This window comes from Capricornis sumatraensis, chromosome 2 (genome assembly GCF_032405125.1).
Source record: "Capricornis sumatraensis isolate serow.1 chromosome 2, serow.2, whole genome shotgun sequence".
NCBI classification, from domain to species: Eukaryota; Metazoa; Chordata; class Mammalia; order Artiodactyla; family Bovidae; genus Capricornis; species Capricornis sumatraensis.
In genome coordinates, this window is record NC_091070.1 from 193,642,708 (window position 1) to 193,654,272 (window position 11,565).

Consider the following 11,565-nt stretch of genomic DNA (forward strand, 5'->3'; position numbering starts at 1 on the left):
ACACTGGCAACATGCAGAACACAATTCAGTACAAAAACACACCCATCTACAGCAACCCAAGTATATCCCACCCCAAAAGTAACTGGGAATTGAATCTTAAAATGCTTGTGACTGACAGATTGGCCAAGATAGTGTAGAAAGAACTGAGCTCACCTCTTGCAAACACCCCAAAATCACAACTATTGGTAGAACAGCCATCACTGAAAAAGATGGGAAACTCCTGGGAAACATCTACAACTAAAGATACAAAGAAGGAACCATAACAAGATAGCTGGGAGGGGCAGGCTCCCACAAGCTAGAGAATTACAACGCAGAAGTTCTCACAGGAGTTCCTGCACTGGGGATATGTGTGTGCAGAGCATTTGACTTTGAAGGCCAGAGGCGCTTGGTTTCAGGAGTCCCACAAAATTAGGGGAAATAGAGACAACTCTTAAAAGTGAAGTGACAGTTGCTCAGTGGTGTCTGACTTTGCAACCCCATGGATGACTGTAGCCCACCGGGCTTCTCTGTCCATGGGATTCTCCAGGCAAGAATACTGGAGTGGGTTGCCATTTCCTTCTCCGTAACTCTTAAAGGGCACACAATTTCACACTCTCTCGGACCCAGGGCAAAAGCACTAACTTGAAAGGAGCCTGGGCAAACCTACCAGCTGGTCTTGGAGTCTCCTGGGGATGGGAGGGGGGCAAGTAGCACCCCTGGAAACAGATTAGTGGCAGCCATTCTTGGGAGCTGCTTCTACCACGTGGATGCTGGTGCTGCTGGGCACCCAAATTGTGGATTCCTTTCTCTAGCTCATTATCACCAAGATCTGGCCCCACACAACAGCCTCTAGGCACTACTGCTGGGACACAGGCCAAAGAACTAACTAGGAGGGGATGCAGCCCCAGCAGTCAGCACGCAGCTGTCCAAAGACCTCATGAGCCCACAGCTGCCTCTGGACACTACCCTACCCACTACAAGGCCCAGCGCCCAGTTCCACCTACCAGTGGAAGGCACCAGTCCCAGAATTCCCTGGAACCCAGCCCTGCCCCCCATGAAGCCTGTTCTAACCTTTAGGCCAGCCTCACCCACGAGAAGGCAGACACCAGAGGCAAGGAAACCATAATCCCACAGCCTCCTGACCCAGTTGGACCACAGGAGATCACCCTGGGACCAGCTTGGCCCTGTCCACTAGCAGGTCAGCAAAACTCTGGGACATCTCAGACTCCATCCAACTGTGTCAGGAATCCACCCTCCCCCCACCCCCAACCTCCGCCAGTGATCTGACATCAGCTCTGGGATCCTGGTGCCTTGCAACTAGACTCCAAGTCCCAGCTCTGCCTGCCAGTAGTCTGACACTAACCTCAGGACCTGGCTTCACCCACCAGTGGGCAGGCTACAGTCCTGGAGTTTTCTGGCCCATGGCTCCACCAGTGCGCCAGCACTAGCCCCCGGGCTACCTGGGGCTCTGTAGTCAGCTGCCTTGTGACATAGCCCTGCCAACAAAGAACCTAGAGCCTCCAAATAAGGCAGGGCCTGGCAACATATTGGACTGGGGGCTACCCAAGCCTGCCAGACTGTCCTCATAGCCTGCCAAATGGAAGGGCCCACACAGCCCTCATGGGGGAAACCTTAGAGCATATAACTTGAGTGACAAGAGGGGAGTGGGCTGCTGGGACACAGGACATTTCCTACAGAAGGCCACTTCTCCAAGGTGTGGAAACAACTAACCTACCAGACACATCAACATACAAACAGCAATTTAAGCAAAGTGAGGTGGCAGGAACAAGTTCAAGAGGAAGGATCAAGATAAAAGCTAAGGAGAATAACTAAGTGAAGTGGAGATAGGCGATCTACCCAAGAAGGAGTTCAGGATAGTGATCATAAATATGGTCAAAGAACTAGGGAGAAGAATGGACATATAGAGTGAAAGTTAGAAGTTTTTAACAGAGTTAGAAGATATAAAGAACAACCAGAGATGAAAGATACAATAACTGAGATGAAACACACACTAGGGGAAATCAAAAGCAGACTAAATACAGAGGAACAGAGCAGTGAGCTGGAGGACAGGGTAGTAGAAGTCACTGATGCTGAACAGAAAGAAAGAAAACAGAACGAAAAGAAGTAAGGATGCTTTAAGAGACCTTTAGGACAACATCAGGCATACTAACACTGACATTATAGTTGTCCCAGAAGGAGAAGACAGAAAGGGGCAGAGAACACATTTGAAGAGACAGTAGCTGAAAACTTCTCTAATCTGGGAGAGGAAACAGTCATTCAAGTCCAGGAAGCACAGAGAGTCCCATACAGGATTAAACCAAACAGAAACATACCAAGACACACTGTAATTAAAACGGCAAAAAGGATAAAAAGAGACTATTAAAAGCAGAAAGGGGGTGGGGGGAACACTTCCCTAGAGGTCCAGTGGTTAAGAATCTGCCTTCCAATGCAAGGGACATAGCTTCAATCCCTGGTCGGGGAACTAAGGTCCCACATGCCACAGGCAACTAAGCCTGCGTGCCACAACTAGAAAGCCCGCGCAACTGCAATGAGAGGAAAGCCTGCATGCCACAAAGACCCAGCACAGCAAACAACAACAACAACAAAAAAAAAAACAGAAAGGAAAGAGTGAAAAGAAACAACCAGCATATGCAGGAACTCCCATAAGTCTTTCAGCTGACTTTTCAACAGAAACTCTGCAGACCAGAAGGGAGTGATAATAACACATGAAAACTAATGAAAGGGGAAATCCTGCAACCAAGAATACTGTACCCAGCAAGGCTCTCATTCAGATTTTATGCAGAGTTCAGCCCCAGCAAACTAGCTTTACAAGACATGTTAAAGGAACTCTAAGTGAAAAAGAAAAGGCCACAAATAGAAACATGAAAATTACAAAATGAAAAAGCTCACCAGTAAAGGCAAATATACAATAAAGGTAGGAAATCATCCACACACAAAGTTGGTAGGAAAGCTAAAAGAAAAAAGTGGTAGAATCATCTATATCCACAATAAAAAGTTAAGAGTTGCACAAAACATTTAAATATAAAATATGATGTCAAAAACAGTCATTGTGATAGGATGAGAGTACAAATGCAGGGTGGTTAAAATGTATTTGAAATTAAGCGATCAGCAACTTAATCACATATATAGAGAGGTTATTATATATAAACCTCCCAGTAACTATAAACCAAAAATCTGTAACAGATATGCACAAAAAAAAGAAAAAAAATGAAATTTTGCCATTTGCAGCAACATGGATATTCTTCAGTATTATGCTGAGTGAAATAAGTCAGAGAAAGACAAGTACTGTATAACACTACTTACTTATGGAATTTAGAAAATAAAACAAACTAGTGAATATAACAAAAAACCAGATTTACAGATATGAAAAACTAAGTGGTTACCAGTAGGGGGAGGAAAGGGGGAGTGGCAAAATAGGGGTAAGGGATTAAGATGCACAACTAAAAATGAGCTACAAGGACTTACTGTCCAACACAGGGAATATAGCCACAATCTAGCAATGGGGACGGCTGTGACAGAGGTTAGACTGTCAGGATGCTCTGGGCATACACAGGAAGGGCACTGACTCAGTCTCAGGGGGTGGAGTGAGATGGAAGCAGTCTGTCTGAAACCTGAAAGTTAAGCAGAAAATAACTGAAAGGATGGAGAGGAGGTTATGTTCCAGCAGAGGCAACTTCCTCAGGGTAACCTGTTAAGAGAGGTGGGGCTGAGAACATAAGCAGGGCCAGCTCCATCAGGGACACAACTGTGACATCAAGACATATGGACTGCTTTCCAAAGCAATGGGAAACTACTGAGGAATTTTAAGCAGGGATATAATCAGACTTGCACATGAAAAAAATCACTGGCTACAGGGAGAATGAACTGAAGGGAATGACTTGAGTCTTGAGGCAGGGGTGGGCCGGTTAGGAGGGGACAAATAGACTCCACTTCTTGACAGAAGGTGCTACCTCCTTGCAAAGGCATGGGCACCAGAAGGGAACGATGGGATCTCCAGCAATAACTCATTATGTGTCAGGCCCCTTGCTGGCTAAAACAGAAGTCGAAGCTGGGAGCAGTGGAGGATGGAGGAAGGGATGGTTTATTCTTCCAGGGAGACTCCACGAGCATGGCTTCATGGAAGGGGACATTAGAGCTGGGCTGAAAAGAACAATGTTGGCTTGAACGCTAAGACCGTGGCATCTGGCCCCATCACTTTATGCCGAATAGAAGGGGGAAAAGTGGAAGCAGTGACAAATTTTATTTTCTTGGGCTCCAAAATCACTACTGACAGTGACTGCAGCCACAAAATTAAAAGATGCTTGCTCCTTGGAAGGAAAGCTATGAAAAACCTAGACAATGTATTAAAAAGCAGAGACATCACTTTGCCAACAAAGATCCATATAGTCAAAATTATGGTTTTTCCAATAGTCATGTACAGATACGAGAGTTGGACCATAAAGAAGGCTGAGTGCTGAAGAATTGATGCTTTCAAATTGTGATGCTGGAGAAGACTCTTGAGGAGTCCTTTAGACTGCAAGGAGATCAAACCTAAAGTCAATCCTAAAGGAAATCAACCCTGAATAGTCACTGGAAGGACTGAAGCTGAAACTAAAGCTCCAATACTTTTGCCACCAGATGCAAAAAGCCAACTCACTGGAAAAGACCCTGATGCTGGGAAAGATTGAAGGCAAAAGGAGAAGGGGGTGGCAGAGGACGAGACATTTCAATAGCATCACCAGCTCAATGGACATGAATTTGAGCAAACTCCAGGAAATACTGGAAGGCAGGGGACCCTGGCATGCTGCAGTCCATGGGGTCACAACTTAACAACTGAACAACAATTACAAAAAGAACAAGCAAGAATTTGGCAGAGAATGTGTTGGAGCCAAGGGCATTCCAATGATGGAGGATAGCATATACAAAGGACAGAGCCACAGTAAAGAGCAGACGTGTCTGAGACAAATGGGAGGCTGAATGTGGCTGAAGCAGGAGGAGTGAGGTAAGGAAGTGAGGGGCTGCGAATGTGAATTCTTTTTTTTCCTGCCTAACAACTTGGTATTGCACAAACATATGATATCAATAAAGGAAAAAAGAAAAAGAAATAAGCATTAAGAAATAAACATTTTCTTAAGCCCCACCCTCCTGGCTCCCTAATACAAGTGTGTTTATTTTCTCCTGTTCCCTGTGAAAAGAAGAGAAGCGAAAAGCAAGGGAGAAAAGGAAAGATATCCATTTGAATGCAGAGTTCCAAAGAATAGCAAGAAGAGATAAGAAAGCCATCCTCAGAGATCACTGCAAATACAGGAAAACAACAGAATGGGAAAGACTAGAGATCTCTTCAAGAAAATCAGAGATATCAAGGGAACATTTCATGAACGATGGGCTCAATAAAGGACAGAAATGGTATGGACCCAACAGAAGCAGAAGATATTAAGACGAGGTGGCAAGAATACACAGAAGAACTGTACAAAAGAGATCTTCACAACCCAGATAATCACAATGGTGTGATCACTTACACTCACCTAGAGCCAGACATCCGGGAATGTGAAGTCAAGTGGGCCTTAGGAAGCATCACTACGAACAAAGCTAGTGGAGGTGATGGAATTCCAGTTATTTCAAATCGTAAAAGATGATGCTGTGAAAGTGCTGCACTCAATATGCCAGCAAATTTGGAAAACTCAGCAGTGGCCACAGGACTGAAAAAGGTCAGTTTTCATGCCAATCCCAAAGAAAGGCAATGCCAAAGAATGCTCAAACTACCCCACAATTGCACTCATCTCACACGCTAGTAAAGTAATGCTCAAAATTCTCCAAGCCAGGCTTCAGCAATACATGAACCGTGAATTTCCAGATGTTCAAGTTGGTTTTAGAAAAGGCAGAGGAACCAGAGATCAAATTGCCAACATTCACTGGATCATCGAAAAACCAAGAGAGTTCCAGACAAACATCTATTTCTGCTTTATTGACTATGTCAAAGCCTTCGACTGTGTGGATCATAATAAACTGTGGAAAATTCTGAAAGAGATGGGCATACCAGACCACCTGACCTGCCTCTTGAGAAATCTGTATGCAGGTCAAGAAGCAACAGTTAGAACTGGACATAGAACAAGACTGGTTCCAAATAGGAAAAGGAGTACGTCAAGGCTGTATGTTGTCACCCTGCTTATTTAACTTCTATGCAGAGTACATCATAAGAAACACTAGGCTGGAGGAAGCACAAGCTGGAATCAAGATTGCTGGGAGAAATATCAATATCCTCAGATATGCAGATGACACCACCGTTATGGCAGAAAGTGAAGAAGAACTAAAGAGCCTCTTGATGAAAGTGAAAGAGGAGAGTGAAAAAGTTGGCCTAAAGCTCAACATTCAGAAAACTAAGATCATGGCATCTGGTCCCATCACTTCATGGTAAATAGATGTGGAAACAGTGGCTGACTTTATTTTGGGGGGCTCCAAAATCACTGCAGATAGTGATTGCAGCCATGAAATTACAAGACGCTTACTCCTTGGAAGGAAAGTTATGACCAACTTAGACCGCATATTAATAGGCAGAGACATTACTTTGTCAACAAAGGTCCGTCTAGTCAAGGCTATGGTTTTTCCAGTAGTCATGTATGGATGTGAAAGTTGGACTATAAAGAAAGCTGAGCACCAAAGAATTGAAGCTTTTCAACTGTGGTGCTGGAGAACTCTTGAGAGTTCCTTGGACAGCAAGGAGATCCAACCATTCCATCCTAAAGGAGATCAGTCCTGGGTGTTCTTTGGAAGGACTGATGTTGAAGCTGAAAACTCCAATCCTTTGGCCATGTGATGTGAAGAGCTGACTCATTTGAAAAGACCCTGATGCTGAGAAAGATTGAGGGCAGGAAGAGAAGAGGACAACAGAGGATGAGATGGTTCGATGGCATCACCAACTCAATGGACATAAGTTTGGGTAAACTCCGGGAGTTGGTGATGGACAGGGAGGCCTGGCGTGCTGCAGTTCATGGGGTCGCAAAGAGCTGGACACGACTGAGCGACTGAACTGAACTGAACTTAATATCATAAGTACCAAATATGATTCTTCTTATTCAGTGGCCATGCCTTTATAATGGAAGACTCCCAGAAAGAAAATATACTTGTAACCAACTCCACTCAAGCACTCCCCTGAACTCTGTTCTCTTCTAGAAGCTCCGTCATGTCTTTCTGCATCAAGCCCCAGCTGTGACTCCTGCAACACCCTAAACATCCTCCCTTTCAGCCCCTAACCCCTCTCTCATGTCCACCTCCTCCAATCCTGGCTCCCATTCCTTTTTGTCAGTTATTCTCACGAAGATAACTGGATAGGAACCGTGAGATTTGGAAAATACGTTTGAGGTGGTCTAATTTAAAACATAACTAGGGACTTTCCCAGTGGTCAAGTGGCTGAGACCCCATGCTCCCAATATGTGGGGCTCGGGTTTGATCCCTGGTCAGTGAACTAGGTCCAACATGCCACATCTAAGAGTTTACATTCCGCAACTAAAGATCCCACATGTCACAGCTGAAGATCAAAGATCATGTGTGCTGCAACTAAGACCCCCAACTCTGCAACCCCATGGACTATACAACCCATGGAATTCTCCAGGCTAGAAATCTGGAGTAGGCAGCCACTCCCTTCTCCATGGGATCTTCCCAACCCAGGGATCGAACCCAGGTCTCCTGAATTGCAGGCAGATTCTTTACCAGCTGAGCCACCAGGGAAGGCAATCAAGAACCAGCTGGAAAAAAAACCACAAGCTAATAAAACCCACAGTAAGATACCACTTCGCACTCACCACAATGGCTATGATCAACATAGATGAAAACACGTGTTGGTGAGGGTGTGGAGGACCTGGAACATTCACACTCAACTGGTGGGAATGTAAGTGGCGCAGCTACTTTGAAAATATCCTGGCAGTTCCTTAAATGAGTCAACACAGACTTACTACATGACCCAGCAATTCCACTCCTAGGGATACACCCTAGGAGGAATGAAAACATATGTCAACACAAAGATTTCTACACAAATGTCCATTGCAGCATTATTCATAGTAGCCAAAAAGGAGAAGTAATTCAAGTTACTATCAACTGATCAATGAATAAACAAAATGTGACCTAGTCATATACTGGAACAGTCTTCAGCAATAAAAAGAAACTAAACACTATCACATTCTAGAACATGGATAAATCTTGGAAACATTATACTAAGCAAAAGGCCACATATTATAGGATTCCATTTACATGAAACGTCCAGAATAGGAACATCTATAGAGACAGAAAGTAAAGTTCCGTCTAGGATTTGGGGGAAGTTAGGAGGTTGAGGGAAAAGGGGAAAGACTGCTAATCAGGACGGCCTTTCTACTGGAGATGCAAAGACTCTAGAATTGATTGTGGTGACAGTTGCACACTGCGAATATGCTAAACATGGCAGAGCGGTAAACTCTAAGTGAGATGAAAAGGTAGACATGGCATGAGCAGTCTATCTCAATAGAGCTGGTTTTAAAAAATATAATCTATGTGGTATCCACGAAACTGAGGATCCTGGAGGCAACTCAAAGAGTAGCAGGTAACTTCCAGAGAGGCTGGTGTGGCTGTGGAGATATGCCATACTTGTTTAGGAGTCATGGAAAAGAGCCACCTGGTTGGAGCCTGCTGATTTCCCAAGGCATCATGGGAAACTCCACATGGGAGCTGCTTTAGGGTCATTAAATTTTGTTAATTTAACAAAATTCATCCTCCTGAATTGGGAGGCCAGCTAATTTGGTGGCTCAGAGGTTAAAGCGTCTGCCTCCAATGCGGGAGACCCGCGTTCAATCCCTGGGTAGGGAAGATCCCCTGGAGAAGGAAATAGCAACCCACTCCAGTATTCTTGCCTGGAGAATCCCATGGACAGAGGAGCCTGGTAGGCTACAGTCCACAGGGTTGCACACAGTGGGATACGACAGAGCGACTTCACTTTCTTTCTTTCTACCGGGAGACTAGAAGAACATACATAAGAAAAAGAGCTCTGGACAAGGAATCAATAGAGTTGTCCTGATCCTACACCTCATGGCACCCAGTCCCAACACTTCATGACAAATAGATGGGGAAACAGTGGAAACAGTGGCTGACTTTATTTTGGGGGGCTCCAAAATCACTGCACATGGTGATTGCAGCCATGAAATTAAAAGACGCTTATTCCTTGGAAGGAAAGTTATGACCAACCTACACAGCATATTAAAAAGCAGAGACATTGCCAACAAAGGTCCGTCTAGTCAAGGCTATGGTTTTTCCAGTAGTCATGTATGGATGTGAGAGTTGGACTATAAAGAAAGCTGAGAGCCGAAGAACTGATGCTTTTGAACTGTGGTATTGGAGAAGATTCTTAAGAGTCCCTTGGACAGCAAGGAGATCCAACCAGTCCATCCTAAAGGAGATCAGTCCTGGGTGTTCATTGGAAGGACTGATGTTGAAGCTGAAACTCCAATCCTTTGGCCACGTGATGTGAAGAGCTGACTCATTTGAAAAGACCCTGATATTGGGAAAGACTGAGGGCAGGAGGAGAAGGAGATGACAGAGGATGAGATGGTTGGATGGCATCATCGACTCAATGGACATAAATCTGGGTAAACTCGGGAATTGGTGACGGACAGGGAGGCCAGGCGTGCTGCAGTTCATGGGGTCGCAAAGAGTCGGACACGACTGAGCAACTGAACTGAACTGAACCTACCCATCTTCTGTATGGAAGATGAGGATAACTTCTATTTCAAAGTTGAGGGGATCAAATCAGCTGATGCTTTACAAGTAGAGTTCTATACCAATGTGCGAGACATGTGTGTGAGCCCCAACTGGACTGAGACTTAACACTTGTTTTTGCCATTCTACTCACCCCATAGACTCCTTCACAGCGTGAACCCAAGACCAGAAGGAAGGGTGGGGAAAGTTGTAAATAGGAATGCTGAACACTGAGACGGGCCAGCAGCCGTAGCATCGTTAAGGAACTGCCTGCACCCAAGGTGTACCCCCCAAGGGTACATTCACCTGATGTAAACATGAAATATATACTTTTTCATCAAGTTTGAACTGAGGCTTTGGTCTTAAGAGCTCCTGCTATGGGGAACTTGCTATTCAACAGAGGTGAGTATTTCACTAAGGAATATAACTGGCAGCAGAGACATCACAGAGCAAGAGAGCAGAGACTCAGCTCCAACTGTGTGCTGGGTACTTTACCTATATTGTTACAGCTAATTCTGATAACATCCCCATGCTACAGGAATTATCCCCATTTTACAAAGGAACTCACAGACCAGAAAGACAAAAGAACTTTCCTATAGTCATAAAGTAAGGACATGGTGGAACCAAGATACCACGTTCAGATACTCCTGATCATGTTTGCTGAATGAAAGCAGCATATGTTTATGTGCGCTGCTGCTGCTACTAAGTCGCTTCAGTCACTGGCAGCCCCCAAATGCCTCTCTCCGATCAAATCAAGGAGTACAGAGGACCTGGGATCTGTTGGGTATTTACCAAATGGTTACTGAGCAAAGAATGGACAGTGTTGGCTAAGAAAACAGGCAGGTGTGTTGACATGAACTGTGAGGAGGATTAAATGAGATAATGCACTGGAAGAACTTTGTGACTGGCTCATTATCAGAGTTCAAATTCCAGCTGTCCAGTAACTCACTGGGCAAGCCACTGGACACACATATAAAATTAAACACAAACAAAAAACCCTTCCTTTTCAAAAACAACAGAATACTCTTCCTTTTCACATTATAGCAGTACTTTAAACAATACATTGCTAGAGCAGTGATGTTCTAACAATAAATTCTGTGTTCATTTCACTCAATGGAGAGGTTTCTATGCTCTGCACAATATACAGAGCATAATCAGCACACAAGATTCAACTGGTAAAACCTCTATTAATATTTATTCAAATATATGTTATATATGCAGTATATATGTAAGATACATATGTATGTGTTAGAAAAACTATATTATAAAATTGGGATCATATTGATCAAATAACTTTGTATACTATTTTAGAAGTCATATTAGATATAATTTCTTGCTAATTCAATTAAATACCTATGTAAAACATTATTTTAATAATGACACAACTCCGTCATTTAAGATTAATTATCTTTTTTTAACTGATCCCTTGGATTACTAAATTGGTTCTTTTTCTGGAATTAAAATTTTTTCTGTGATAATCAAAAAAAAAAAAGATTCAACTGGTAAAAATAAATACACATACATTCTTAATCTTCATTTGGCTCGAAGAATGGTGAAACAGAACTCCTTAAATCCAAGGGTATAACCCCTTCACTGCAGCAGGACTATCAGAATCAGGCAGTAACAGTTTACTCCTTAGAAAAATGAAGAGGATTTTTAAAGAAAGGATATCCCAGGAGAGAGAAGCAAGTTTACAGGAAAGATGCGTGTTTCCCACCATTACCTGAAGAACCAGGAGCCAACAGGAACTGTCACCTGAACTTACTACTGGGAAGCTCTTTGTGGGGGTTAGGCAATTAGGTTAAACAATTAAAACAAACAAAACCCCAAACAAAACAGCCTAAGAGGAACCACCACTAAGAAAGAATT